At 39.8% G+C, this 15495-nt stretch overlaps 1 protein-coding gene across 1 annotated transcript in view; it reads right to left on the minus strand.

The window, feature by feature from the left end:
• LOC126298401 (uncharacterized) overlaps positions 1 to 13482 on the minus strand; it is a 278837-nt gene extending 265355 nt beyond the window's left edge. The window contains exon 1 of the mRNA XM_049989714.1: positions 13442 to 13482. The gene's annotated coding sequence lies outside the window, so the exon portion shown is untranslated. The remainder of the gene's footprint in view (positions 1 to 13441) is intronic.
• Between the last annotated feature and the right edge of the window lie 2013 nt (positions 13483 to 15495).

A 15495-nucleotide genomic window follows, 5' to 3' on the forward strand; every position in this document is an offset into this window, starting at 1 on the left:
GTGTGTGTGTGTGTGTGTGTGCGCGTGTGTGTGTGCGTGCGTACCCGTGTATGCGTGGAGGGGGGTGCGCGGGGCTTATTATTGTGTGCGGTGATTAACGCAGTGTAAAAGACACTAAAAACCGAACCCATTCCACTCCTGAGACTAGTTACGTATTTAATAATACAGTGAGAGTGGTACACAGCATTTTATGAGTTCCTCCACAGAAGGAAGGAAGATTAGTGTTTTACGCCCCGTCGATAACGAGGTAACCAAGAGAAGGAGAACAATTTCCGACTAAGGAAGGACGGGGTAGGATATCGGCCATGTAAGTAACCATCCCGGGATTTGCCTTAAGTGACTTAGGGATGTCCAGGACGGCCCGACAGGGATTTGAACCGCCATTGTCTCGAATGTGAGCCCACTGCGTAAACCACTACGCCATCTTTCTCGGTGTTGTTCCTCCGTAGAGCAGATAAGAACTTCGGTTTGGTTAATTATTACAGAGGTCACTCTGGAATCGATCTGAAACTTCTAGCGAAACGAAATGCATACAGAAAGTCCTGCGGGAAGTTGGAGGTCAAATGAAGGAATATACTCGTCGTTCTCGGAAGAGAGAGCAAAATACCAATTCACCTACTGTTGCATTCTTGCTCCTTCATATTCTACGCAGTTTCGGAAAAGTACTGGGATACTTCTTAAAAAAGTTGCATTTTGAGTCAGCGGTAAGTCTTCCCCAGTTTGAGCAAGCATATATGTTACTTAAAAAAATGTTCTGTCTTGATTGCTATTACTTTACAAATGCCATCCAACTTTGTACGTTCCTGACAATATTAATGATAATGTAGGCCGATAAGCGAAAAGTTGTGTGCTATATGTTATTAAAAAGCGATTATGCCGGAATATTGTATTAATTAGTGCTATTTATTTTTTTTATTTACATGTCAAGTTCCGTAGGACCAAATTGAGGAGCAAATCTCCAAGGTCATGGAACGTGTCAGTACATGAACTTACAACATAAAAGTAATAACAGATAAAAATAAATGTTCATGAACCTGAAAGAAAATCTGTCCATACGTTTAAGCAAACGCTATCAGGAATACAATGAGAAACAGCTTAGTTTTTCAAGGAACTCCTCGACAGAGTAGAAGGAGTGACCCATGAGGAAACTCTTCAGTTTCTATTTGAAAGCGCGTGGATTACTGCTAAGATTTTTGAATTCGAGTGGCAGCTTATTGAAAATGGATGCAGCAGTATACTGCACACCTTTTTGCACAAGATTTAAGGAAGTCCGATCCAAATGGAGGTTTGATTTCTTCCGAGTACTAACCGAGTTATTGTTGGAAATAAACTAATATTGATAACAAGAAACGACAATAACGAATATACATATTGAGAGGCCAATGTCAAAATACTCAGACTCGTGAACTGAGGTCGACAAGAGGTTCGCGAACTCACACGACTTATTGCCCGAGCCGCCCGTTTCTGAGCCAAATATATCCTTCTAGAATGGGAAGAGTTACCCAACAACATAATACCATACGACATAAGTGAATGAAAATAAAGTAGACTAATTTATGTGTCGAAATATCACTCACTTTCGATACCGTTCGAATAGTGAAAATGGCAGTGTCAAGTCTTTGAATAAGATCCTGAACGTGGGCTTTCCACGACAGCTTACTATCTATCCGAGTACCTAGGAATTTGAACTGTTCAGTTTCACTAATCATATACCCGTTCTGTGAGATTAAAACGTCAGGTTTTGTTGAATTGTGTGTTAGAAACTGCAAAAACTGAGTCTTTCTGCGATTCAACGTTAGTTTATTTTCTACAAGCCACGAACTGAGGTCATGTACTGCACTACTTGAAACCGAGTCAATGTTGCACACAACATCCTTTACTACCAAGCTAGTGTCATCAGCAAACAGAAATATTTTAGTTACCCATAATACTAGAGGGCATATCATTTATATAAATAAGGAACAGAAGCGGCCCCAACACTGATCCCTGGGACACACCCCACTTGACAGTACCCCACTCAGATCCCACATCACAGCCGTTATCAACATTTTGAATAATGACGTTTTGCTGCCTGTTGCTAAAGTAAGAGGTGAACCAATTGTGAGCTACTCCCCTTATTCCGTAATGGTCCAACTTCTGGGGCAATATTGTGAGATCAACACAGGCAAATGCCTTTGTTAAATCAAAAAATACGCCAAGCGTTCGAAACTTTTTGTTTAGCCCATCCAGTACCTCACAGAGAAAATAGAATATAGCATTTTCAGTTGTCAAACGACTTCTAAAGCCGAACTGTACATTTGATAGCAAATCGTGTGATAAAAAATGATCAATTAACCTTACATACACAGCCTTTTCGATAACTTTTGCAAACGCTCGTGGCATAGTAATAAGTCTAAAATTATCTACATTATCCCTTTCTCCCTTTTTTATAAAGCGGCTTTACTACTGAGTACTTTAATCGCTCAGGAAACTGACCATTCCTACAGGAAAAATTACAAATATGGCTAAATACAGGGCTAACATGTGCAGCACAGTACTTTAATATTCTACTAGACACTCCATCATAACCATGAGAGTCTTCAGTGATTTAATTATTGACTCAATCTCCCTCTTGTCTGTATCACAGAGGAGTATTTCAGACGTCAATCTCGGAAAGGCATTTGCTAAGAAATTTATATGATTTCCTGTAGAAACTAAATTTTTATTTAATTCACCAGAAATGCTCATAAAATGGTTGTTAAATACTGTACATATATCTGATTTATCAGTAACAGAAATATTATTACTGCGAACTGACTTTATATCATCAAACTTGTGCTTCTGACCAGACATTTCCTTCACAACTGACCATATGGCTTTAATTTTATCCTGTGAATTAGCTATTCTATTTGCATACCACATACTTTTTGCCTTGCTAATAACATTTTTAAGCACCTTACAATACTGTTTGTAATGGGCTACTGTAGCTTGATTGTGACTACTTCAAACATTTTGATATAATTCCCGCTTTGTTCTACATGATATCCTCATCCCACTAGTCAGCTAACCGGGCTATCCATTACTGCTAGTACCCCGTTTAGAATGTTCTAATGGAAAGCAACTCTCAAAGAGCATGAGAAATGTGTTATGGAAAGCATTGTATTTATCATCTATATTATCGGCACTATAAACATCTTGCCACTCTTGTTCCATGACAACTTTTGAAAAACTCTCTACTGCTCTTGGATTAACTTTCCTACATAGTTTGTAATTAAATACGACATTGGTTTGAGTACAAAAACCTTTTAGTGTTAAAATTTGTGCATCATGATCTGAAAGGCCATTCACCCTTTTACTAACAGAATGCCCATCTAGTAATGAAGAATGAATGAAAATATTGTGTCCGCAGCTCGTGGTCGTGCGATAGTGTTATCGCTTCCCACGCCCGGGTTCCCGGGTTCGATTCCCGGCGGGGTCAGGGATTTTCTCTGCCTCGTGATGACTGGATGTTGTGTGATGTCCTTAGGTTAGTTAGGTTTAAGTAGTTCTAAGTTCTAGGGGACTGATGACCATAGAAGTTAAGTCCCATAGTGCTCAGAGCCATTTGAACCATTTTTTTGAAAATATTATGTATGACTATGCTACTGTTCCCCTGCACCCTAGTTGGAAAAAACACAGTTTGCATCAGATCATATGAATTTATGAGATCTACCTACATCCTTTTTCTTGTACAATCATGTACAAAATTAATAATGAAATCACCACATATAACTATTTTCTGGTACTTCCTACAAAGTGAATCAAGAACCCTCTCTACCTTAAGCAAAAATGCTCTGAAGTCGGAGTTAGGGCACCTATAAACAACAGCAATTAGAAGTTTATTGTGATGGCGGAACCATATTATGTACTTCATATAATTTATTATCCATTTCTTACTGTCAATGGGATATTAAATCATATGGAAAACCTGAAAGGAAGAGACTCTGCCAGTTATGAACCAATAATTGGAAGCTGTGAAAACTTTTAAACATATAGATAATGGACATCGAGTTTGAGACTGTCATTAAAATGTCGAATGCATTGGATTGATACTGAGCCCAATTCATTTTATAATGCTTTTCTAAAAAAAATTACTGTTCCATTAACTAGCTTTGTGGTCACAGCAGGCCCGTCCTCAGATGATAGGTATTTAACTTCAAATGGTTCAAATGGCTCTAAATACTATGGGAATTAACATCTGAAGTCATCAGTCCCCTAGACTTATAACTACTGAAACCTAAGTAACCCAAGGACATCACACACATCCATGCCCGAGGCAGGATTCGAACCTGCGACCGTAGCAGCAGCGCGGTTTCGGACTGAAGTGCCTAGAAACGCTCGGCCACAAAGCCGGCGGTATTTAACTGCAAGTTGCATAAAACATAAAGTTCCTGTAAATATCTACTGCGTACTGAGGCTCAAAAAACTGGCTAATGGAAGAACAAAAGCGTTTATCAAAAACGGATTAGAAAGTGACTGGTCACAGTATCAATACAAAGCACACTAGATGATAGCTTTTAAACTGTTTGGAGTTCGCTTCGGGCAATTTGTAGACTTAGAGCAGATTGACTTTCCAACTTATGGAAATTATCCTTAATATGCGGCTCGAAATCCAGCGTATGTAATATGATAGACACGAGGAGTAAATCCTCATCTGAACAACGTGATTGAGGTTTACCACGGCTACCGTAAATCACTGAGGCTCATGTACAGACAGTTTCTTCGACAGATCCTTGTCCAGGTTATTCTCTGTCTCTTTCTGTTATGAGAAAACAACTCTCAGCTCTTTCGTTTGCAATTTGTAGATAATGAAACGAGCGAACCATCACGTATCTGACATTGTAAGTGCGACGAACACTGCGTTACATCACAGAGCAGATGCGGTTGTGTTGTTGATTAGCTTACTTCATTTTTTGTTATTAGGATTAAGACTTCACATCAAGAGAAACATGACACAAAAGCGTAAGCATTAACAGCATGGCATTCCAAGGCTCCATTTACAAGGAGCTCCTTTGCCTTTTCCGCGAACTGACGCATCACTGAGCATATGGCATTTCTTAGTTCATTCTGCCTCTCTGTTTCTGCACACACACACACGCACACTACAAATCAAGAAATCTCAAGATTTTGCATAGTAAGTCAGGGGCTATTACACATAACAAACTTTAGTTTCATCCCAGATTACCTCGCAGTATCAGTAACAGAGATAACTAATATCTGATTTGGAGTAAATGTAAAAGATATGTGGTAAATGTATTCTAATGACTAGAGTACCAGTCAATCCATGTGAAAGTTTAGCAAATAGGGTTTACAAGGGATAGATGTAGATAATTCTATCGAGATCAGGTGTTAACTGCTACTTTCACAAAAGTACTATCTTACAGAAATAATTTATGTCTACGGTAATTGGTTATGCTGAACCGGACGGCGACAATTCTGGCAAATGCGTAGATCGTGGAAGAAGAGTCCACTATCGTGCGACGAAGAAGATTTCATTGTTATACACATTATGATCGTGAAGCTTAAAAACTTGTCGTTGGCAGATTCCCTGAGGGAATCCTCAATTCGTAGGAGTCATGATCGCAACTCTTAACACATGCAATCCAATAGAATGACGCCTGCTTGTCCTCCTGTACAAAAATATGAAACGCATATTTAAAGAAGACTCTGGGTGTAATCGACTGTGGCAAAGTGGGCGCTTACGCACGGCCAGGAATATGTGGTTTAGCAACCTATCGTGTGACTTCCTTGTCGTGAGCTCCAGTGCTGCTGAGATTTACTACGTAATGTGGCCTTGTAAGTGACCTACAAACCAAAAATTCGCTGCACGTTAAAAATTAAGCCGTCATAGAACAGGAAGGGAGGAATCTACATGTACAACAATAGTACGCACACCACCTTTTGACGTGTGACGAAGGCTGCTACGAGTACCACTGTCATTTGTCCCCGTCTGCAGTTCCAGTCGCGGACTGTGAGCGGGAGGTATTGGTAAACCTCCGGGCGATTTCGACTCTCCCTAATTTCATCTTCGTGGTGGCAGTATATTGGTTGACTTCTCTAGGAACGTACGCCCTCGGAACTTTGACAGTTAACTTCTCAGTGATGCACAACGCTTCACATGTAGCATCTCCCCCTGGCGTTGGATGCATAGCTCCGTCAGTGAGTTGGCAAAACGATCATTGACAGTAAAGCTCTGTGGTGTTCTCTCCTACTTTAATGCTGACGACTGCTTTCATTGTGCATTACTTGAGCCTTATATTTCCGCAAACATTTTTAGCGTCTTAGAAGAACGCGAGGCGTGGTAGCACAGTATGTTTGCTGTATTTATGTCAATCACGGATGTTACAAGTATTGTGAAATCTCAACAGCAGTTTGCTACCTATGACAAGGTGTACGTAATTAAGTTTTACCTTTCTCTGTATTCCTGTTGAGGACTTTATAAGTGCTCGATTACGTTCCATTTAATGTTGTTTGGACAGTTGCCTTCTTCAAGGCGTTACATAAATGCCCCCCCCCCCCCCTTCTAGAGCTACATACCAGCTGCAATATCATCGATTAAAAAGTACAAGCTAATAAAAATCACACATAAGTCTGAAGTATAGGATTGGTTCAAAAATATATAACAGGTAGTATCTCAGGAACACAAAAAGGGTTTTTGGTCCTTTCCTGTAAAATAGGTTTTACGCTTCCACCGTTTATTATTATGAACATCAGTCGTAAACGGCACACGTTTTATGCTTTTCCGATGATTCTTTAACGATGTTGCAGTTTTCTGTGTCCAAAAGGGTCTTTCCTCTCCTCGAGGCCCAAAACAACCGCCACAGAAGCTCTCGTTATGAACAATATTGCTAAAAACTGGTCGTGGTTTCGCCTTTCACCAGTGATGCAACTCAGCTCGAGTGGCCGTAGCGCATGGCCAACATCATCTTGACCCAGCGCTTCGCCTTGTCTCAATGCAGTCCTTTTATAATTACCGCTTTTTTCTCCCCAAAGCGGCGCGGCACAAGGGCCGCGCTTTAACGAGGATATATGCCTCATGTGCAGCCCGCTCCGAGCTACGTGCGTAACTAATTTGTACCCATTCGTCTACAGAGCATGAAAAACTGCGCTATTTCTGACGCCAGCGATCGTCCTCTTTTTTGCTTATCTGCGAAGCATTAACAACACCTCGCGTGAAAGTGCAATGATGCCGTAAATATTTCCATTATCGAATTTAGTGTAAACCCAAAGTAGACACAATTGGAGATCTTTAATAGTCGTGTCAAGCTTAACTGACGGTTGGTGCTATGTATTACGCAAAGCCTTCCTTCCACACATTCTATGTTATTGTTTTAAAAAAAAAGAGTGCTATAAGGGGAAATAAAAACTTGCAGTAGTTTGTTTTATGCAAGAAACAGTGTACTTACAATAATCTTAAATTTTACTGGTTCGTGCGAATGACAAAGCTTGAGGATTAGGTCGTAAAGCAACGTGAGGGCGCGATCGTTAACGTTTCCTCATTGAAATAAGCGAGAGAAGTGAAAATGGTGATTGCCCTTAATGCATCAGTCTACGGAAACTACATTCCGGAGCGCCATTGATGTCTTCACTACAGCATATCTACAGCAATAATTATACTAGTGCCAAAGGATAAGCAAGAATATGGCAAAATAATGTAATCATATTCTAGCATTTCCTTGGAGACTAATACAGAAATCTGTTTATAGATATCTTGATTGTCCAAAAGTTACCAGCGAAGCCGTACATTTTAAAACTTCTTGCCTTTCTGCGAAACAGAGTACAAAAGTAATCGAATAAGCCCGCCATAGTGGTATGTATGAATCTGCAGACGGCAGTGTTACAAGCTCCAATTCTCATTAATTTATTTTTCTTCTTTCTTCCCTCTCTCTTGAAATGAGTTCTGTCTGAGAGCTATAAATTCATAAGTAACTTCACAACTGTTGCTAGAAGTGTGGTAACGTGATGAAATTCTCCTCCCACATCCTTTGGCTCTGCTGGAAAACCAAGTGCTATTTATATAAAGTGCAATAATTTCTTACATGCCGTGAAACACGCTTACAAATGTTCAGCTCTGGCAGTGACGAATCTCAGTGGCTTTAAAGTTATTTAGTCGGCAGCTCCTTTATAAAAGGATGAGACGTACAATTCTACGTCTGACATGAAATTTACCGCTTATCTATACTTTTATCTCACATTTCATTCAGTTATCTGCAGTCTATCTACAATTACTTTCTGGTCACTTATTTACAGCAGTAACGTATTTATTTTTACTGCTCAATATAACTCAGCAAATTAAGGAATACGTTTACGCTGCCTTTTCAGTGATATGTTTTACAAGAATGAAGTAATATTTTCATCGAGTGTTAGCCCCTATTTAAAACGGTGTTCGCTCCGGGCTTGAAGTATGACCAGCTTTATACAGTTTCGAGGGGAAAAAATCCACATTAGACCAGGTGTAAGTAGGCTGTTTAGGTTTTCTTATTGGTAACGCCACATAGCGCTCTGTATGAAAAATCGCTGGCTGTGCTGTGCGCAGTCAGTGGCTAGTTTGCATTGTTGTCTGCCATTGTAGTGTTGGGCAGCGGCAGCTGGATGTTAACAGCATTTAGCTTTGCGCAGTTGGAGGTGAGCCGCCAGCAGTGGTGGACGTGGGGAGAGAGATGGCGGAGTTTTGTAATTTGTAAGACTGGATGTCATGAACTATCATATATATTATGACTATTAAGGTAAATACATTGTCTGTTCTGTATTATAATCTTTCATTTGCTAACTATACCTATCAGTAGTTAGTGCCTTCAGTAGTTTGAATCTTTTATTTAGCTGGCAGTAGTGGCGCTCGCTGTATTGCAGTAGCTTGAGTAACGAAGATTTTTGTGAGGTAAGTGATTTGTGAAACGTATAGGTTAATGTTAATCAGGGCCATTCTTTCGTAGGGATTTTTGGAAGTCAGATTGCGTTGCGCTAAAAATATTGTGTGTCAGAATAAGCACAGTCTTGTACAATTGTTCTAAGGGGACGTTTCACAGGCAAGCGAACCGACATTATCGACGGTGCAGGCATCAAAGAAGGGTTGTACAATTTCAATGACAGTTTACCTTTCTTCTAAGGAAAGTAATGGTGTTAACCTTCAGTATTAAACCACTATAAACCTATGACATTTCACAGTGCTCTCTACAACTGATTTTCTATTTTAATAAAACCTCTTCCTTTTTGCACACCATTCTAAGATATTTTCTAAAAGCATGCGTTTTCGTTTCTGGCGCTCGTAGTTCATCAAATTAATTTAATATCGAGGAAATTCATTGCAGGCTGTACATCAGTACTCACAATAAATGAACAAGTTCACTTATTTCTAGACCAAGACTGCTATGGCACCCTCTTGAAATCTGAACTGTGAATCTCGTGTAAGATGTTCATGTACTTAAAAAACGAGAATCATACAATACTGGCGTTTTGTTATGTAGTCAACTATTACTTTTTTGCGTAGAAGATTTTTTCGTGGAAATCATTGTAGCAGTATGGAAACGGGTTTTGCAAGCTAGTAATTTGGAAGTTTCGCTCCGGTGATGATACTCAGCTGGAGAAAGTTCCTACCATTACGTCATCGTCGTGGACGTACAAGACTCATAATGTTAAAATATTTGTTTTCGTTACTCAACGAATCGACCCCTCCCAACAATTCATCAGTCTCTTTTGAAAGTCACCCACTTCTCTTTGCGGATCACAGATGTATTCATTCCCTTTTTCCCCGCAAACCTCAGTGATCTGGCTCTAACCAGTTATAATTTTTTACGATTTCCAAAAGAATATTACTGTCTAAACTTAATATGGGGAAGTCTACTCGCTCCTGTTCATGTTTATAAATTCATAGTACGAATCACACACAGCTCAGATCGAAGTGCCAATGCTGTATATTCGCAAACAGAAAAAAATGCGTCGTGGGAAACAGGCAACAATACCCGTTTTTACAGAAATAACGCTAATATGGTATATTTTAATGCCTATTATTGTTTTACAATAAACAAATTACCTGTCCATTGAGGAATTCCAGTTTCATGGTATTAATGAACTTCTCATTGTAGCTTTTCTGGTTGTACTTAATCAGCATACGTTTTGGGAAGAGTGCTTCGATCAATCTCTCTGACGCAGAGTGAAGACCGAGGTTTTTTAATCAGCGCACCTGTGGTATTATCATTTCACCTACCAGATTTCCGTTACCGCCAATTTTCCTAAATCAATATATTTCATTACCACATTCATTACCTATAAGCAAATATTCTCAGCTCAAATCAGCATCTCACTACAGGCGTTGCTTCTGGTGAAAAAAAAGACGTACCATTGATCTACTTCTAATTAACAGTTAAGCATTAGAGATAAAATAGTTATGTTCAGTAGCTGAGAGGGAAATGAGAACGTATTTTAGAATATTGCAGGGAACCTATGCTATACATAGAGAAATGTAAGTGGACTTCGAGTCCAACAATGAGCCTCTTCAATAAGAATTTAGATTTACCTCTACATCCTCTCATTCAGCTTGCCAGTTACCGCTTTGTTACGTGCCAACAGGAACATGCTTCTGCCTACAGCAAAAAAGTACACGAGGTACAGCACATAAGGTATTGCAAAAAAAGAGCAAAGACTTGTTAACAAAGGGTCACTGACTTATCATTTAGTCAAGCCTTCCGTATCACTGTTCTAACACATGCCTTGCTTGAAGAGTTTATAAGACAAGTACGATAATCACTGAAATATTTTCGCCATTTTCCGCAAGAATTGGACATATGGGGAATTTTTATAGATTATTTGTGGCGACACAGATATCACATAAGTTTTATTAGAACCAGCTGCAAACAGAATTCATGAATTGTACAGAACCCTATCGTCAAGTACTACGACAGGAAATGGACAGTTAGAGTGTTAGGTTCGGTAAACATCAGCGTCGTTAGAAACAGTCCATCAGCTCGGACTTTATAACTGCGTGATAGGAAATCGGCTGTAAAGTATACTACGGAAACATCACAGCATTATACTAGGGGAATCACAGAAAAATCCCTATTTGTACTCCCAGATGCGGACTTGAAACAAGTATAATGCTTTAATCAGAAGTCACGTACGGATGGGGAAATGAGTACGCTGCTCGATACGGGGAGTTATGCGTAAATATTATCACATATTTTATATGCTACTCTTTAAAAAACATGTAATAATTACAGTGACTACTTTGATAACGCATGAAACTGTTCCTGTGGGCTTAAGACAACCATCTTTCTTACCGTCTTTGTATTGCTCACCACGAAATCATCCATCGGTGACTATTTTGGAGTGACACTGCTTTCTCCTAATATGTATGCTTATTGTTAGCAGCTGATAAGTCAGTTTTGAACAGTTTTTGCTGGAAATCGTGGCACTTGCGATACTTCTGTGTCAAAATATGAATGTTGTCATGGCACCTGAGATGAAAGATCGTAAAATACTGAGTCACCGCCAGAAGCACTTACACATTCGCAACTGCTCTACTCCCAAATTCGTATTTAGCCAAAGAATTGTATTTCTCCCAGAATACATTTAAGTGAAGCTACTATCTGTAACTCTATGTCAAAAACCTCTTTTTTAAAAAAAACTTTTTAAAAAAATAAACCATATCTCTATCGTCTAAGTATCTTCATTTTGCCAGCCAAGAATCAGAATCTTCGAAACTACAAATAGCGTTACTTCTCTTTCGAATAATTGTCAGTCCATCGGGTCTCATAATGAGTTTCGCAGTTGCTCATCCTACTATTCTTGTGTAGTTTCTACGCACTCTCTTTCGCTAACCACCTAGGTGTAATTCAGCGGCTACTACCACAACATTTTACACACTGGCCTACAGAGAAACGATGCGACTAAATCACAATTATTTATTACTATTATTGACAATACATATTTTAATTTACTTCGTAAATAACACACATTTTAATCGCTACTTCCTGTGTTAATGCATGTGAAATGGTGCATAATTTAAGTCTTCAAGATGAACTTTTCCAATTGTGACAGAAACTTAGATTCATCTTCCGTGTACGAATAGAAGAAAAGAAACTGGATCTGTCTGAAATTGCTGGTTATGACACTTCATATCCCAAAGTGAGTTTTCTTTTATTTAACTATGGAATGGGAAAGATAGTGGTACAGCCCCTGCTCATGAAAGCCCAGCTACATCAATTCTAAAACGGTTAGACATAAAGACAAATTTATGTTTCATTTTACGAAAATTACCATATAATTTATACACATTTTTTAGCAGTCCGTAGAGATTTTGTTACTTATGTTTCGGGTGAAAGCGTAGCGTGATTCATGCATATTTTCGATCAGTCTATACATTCTCTCGGTTGGGAATCGCACAATAGCTCACCTTCACGTAGTCAAAAACGGCCAGATTAAAAGTGACTGCTTGTTGCTAAAAATTTACGTATTCAGACGCGTTTAGAGCACTCGCAACACACGATAACAGATTCTGTTTGAAAAATTACAAAGCAAAGCTGTAGATGAGAAAATAAAATTGGTAACGTTTCAAATATTTCAATTAATAAGAACCGCTAGTTTACAGCATAAAGGAGCGGTTTGTAATCAGTATCACTGAGAAAATTTATGTTGTGTTACGGAACTATTAACTGTTTACAGAACACACTGCAGGAAACCTGAAAACGAACTGTAGGTAACACACGCCATTCTTACGCGAGAAATGTAACGAATTACCTCTGTCATCCCGCTTAGCCTACAGGTGGTAGAACCATTAAGTTTGGCGCCATGCATCTCAGGAAAAACGATTTAATTTTAAATCGTAAACTATTTAAAAGAAGTTTTCTTATTGCCGATTACATCCCTTGAGACGTGTTCGGGAAGACACAACAATCACTCGGCGTTTTTATATTACCGTAGTAACAATCGGGGGGGCGCCGCTGAAACCAAAAACTGGAAGACACACAGACACCGGAGTGTTTCTGTCGACGAGTGACGGAAATTGAGGCACACGAGAAATTGAAGGGTTTTCTACAGCATTCTGTCACAGAAGTATATTGGTAGGCGGCGAAACAGCCTTTTGAGAAAGGCTATATATATATATACATGTTTCCGCGTGAAGTTCGCCTGAGCCATCACGCGTAAAAGGCCATTCAAAACACCTAGCTATCTCCGTTGGTAATCCCGACGATGCTGCGCAGCTTCGGTATTAAAGATAAGGCGAAAAGGGAGTTAGCCGGGTAAAGAAAATTTTCCTTCCGCCACTGTAATTTTCGGCCATAAATTTGTTTAAAATTAGTAAATCAATTCGCGGCAGATAGAAAAAGTTCTGTACCCGACTCAGAGACACGGAGGGGTAAAACAGGTTGACAAGTGATGGGCGACATAAACAAACAGAAGAGAGAGACGCAAGTTGCGAGGTACTCACTGGAGACCTGCGCGAGCCGTGAGCGGTGAGCGACGCAGGAGCAAAGCGCGCCTCGCAGCCGGCGCAGCCTTTATATCGCCCGCTGCTCGGCTGCGCGCGCACCCGTCTCCACCTCCACAGGTGCCGCAGGGATCGAATCTCCCCACCAGACTCCATCCTCACCGTCTTAATATTTACTTTCGTTACATTGAAATCCTACGATATGTATTACCAACTGCCTAACGTGGTTCTTGCTTCGTAGTGCACAGTTGCAGTTGCATGCTACTTGATGGCCATTGTGACCGACCGGTTCTAGGCGCTTCAGTCTGGAACCACGCTGCTGCTACGGTCGCAGGTTCGAATCCTGGTTCAAATGGCTCTGAGCACTATGCGACTTAACTTCTGAGGTCATCAGTCGCCTAGAACTTAGAACTAATTAAACGTAACTAACCTAAGGACATCACACACATCCATGCCCGAGGCACGATTCGAACCTGCTACCTTAGCGGCCGGTCGGCTCCAGACTGTAGCGCCTAGAACCGCACGGCCACTCCGGCCGGCTTCGAATCCTGCCTCGGGCATGGATGTGTGTGATGTCGTTAGGTTTAATTAGTTCTATGTCTAGGGGACTGATGACCTCAGATGTTAAGTCCCATAGTGCTTAGAGCCATTTGAACCATTTGCATGTTGCTTATTTTATGGCTTCCAGGGCCAATAAAATTTTGATTTTCGGTATTTCGAATAATTGCTGAGCAAATATAGAAATCTGAAATGCTGTTGTAATCTACTCTTTAAGGGGGTAGGACGTCAAACGGGGCGACTTGGAAAAGGAGAGGCACCACAGGACATTTTATTTTCTACTGTCTATACTTTTACAAATAAATTCATAAAACTTTGTCAGCGTGACCAGGGAGGATTTAGGATTCACACTCATAGCAGTGGAAGTGCAAAAACATAACAAAATTTTTTTTTAGAAATGAAATTTCATCAATTTTTCACTTACTGTTGGCTGCATTTGTTGCTATAAGTACATTTTTCTTCATAAGTAAGAGAAATTCTTTGATGAATTTTGCACAGCATACAAATCATACTTACAGGTGTATGAAACTCTAGAATTTTCCAAATCTACTAAAAACTGTGGTAAAAATTGAGATAATTAACTAGAAAATTTGATTTTTTTTTCATGAATTAAATAGATTCTAGAGTTTCAGACACCTGTAAGTATGGTTTGTATGCTGTGCAAAATGCATCGAACAGTCTCTCTTACTTATGAAGAAAAGTGTACATATAGCAACAAATGCAGCCAATAGTAAGCGAAAAAATGATGAAATTTCACATGTAAAAAATTATTTTGTTATGTTTTTGAACTTCCGCTGCTATGAGTGTGAATCCTGAATCCTTCCTGGTCATGCTGACAAAGTTTTATGGATTTACTTGTAAAAGTATAGACAGTGGAAATTAAAATGTCCTGTGGTGCCTCTCCTGCTCCAAGTCGGCACGTTTGACGTTCTTCCACCGTTAAGAGGCATTATTTTACGTCGATGATTTAACGCATTATATCAAGTATGAAAGTTAGAAACCATGTATACATTGACGGAATAAATGCAACACAAAAAAGTAATTAATGTAGATTAACGAAATTTCGCGAATACATTTGTCTAGGTAACACATTTAAGTGATTAACGTAGCAATGCCACAGGTTAACGAAAGCGCGAGATAAGACATTGAAAATGTGGAATGCCGGTACGCTAATCACCGGTTCAACCACCACAATGTTGAATGAAAGGATGCAAACGTGCACGTATTGTGTGGTAAAGGTGCCGGATGTTAGCTTGTGGGATGAAGTTCCATTCCTGCACTTGGTCGGTCAGTACAGGGACGGTGAATGCTGTTTGCCGGTGACGCTGGAGTTGTCGTCCGATGATGTCCCATATGCGCTCGATTGAAGACAGACCTGGTGATCGATCAGGCTTAGGCAGTATGTCGACAGTCTTAAAGCATGTTGGGCTACAACAGCGGTATGTAGGCGAGAGTTATCGTGCTGGAAAACACCTCCTGGATTGCTGTTGGTGAAT

The sequence above is a fragment of the Schistocerca gregaria genome, chromosome X, assembly GCF_023897955.1.
Source record: "Schistocerca gregaria isolate iqSchGreg1 chromosome X, iqSchGreg1.2, whole genome shotgun sequence".
In the NCBI taxonomy this organism is placed as follows: domain Eukaryota; kingdom Metazoa; phylum Arthropoda; class Insecta; order Orthoptera; family Acrididae; genus Schistocerca; species Schistocerca gregaria.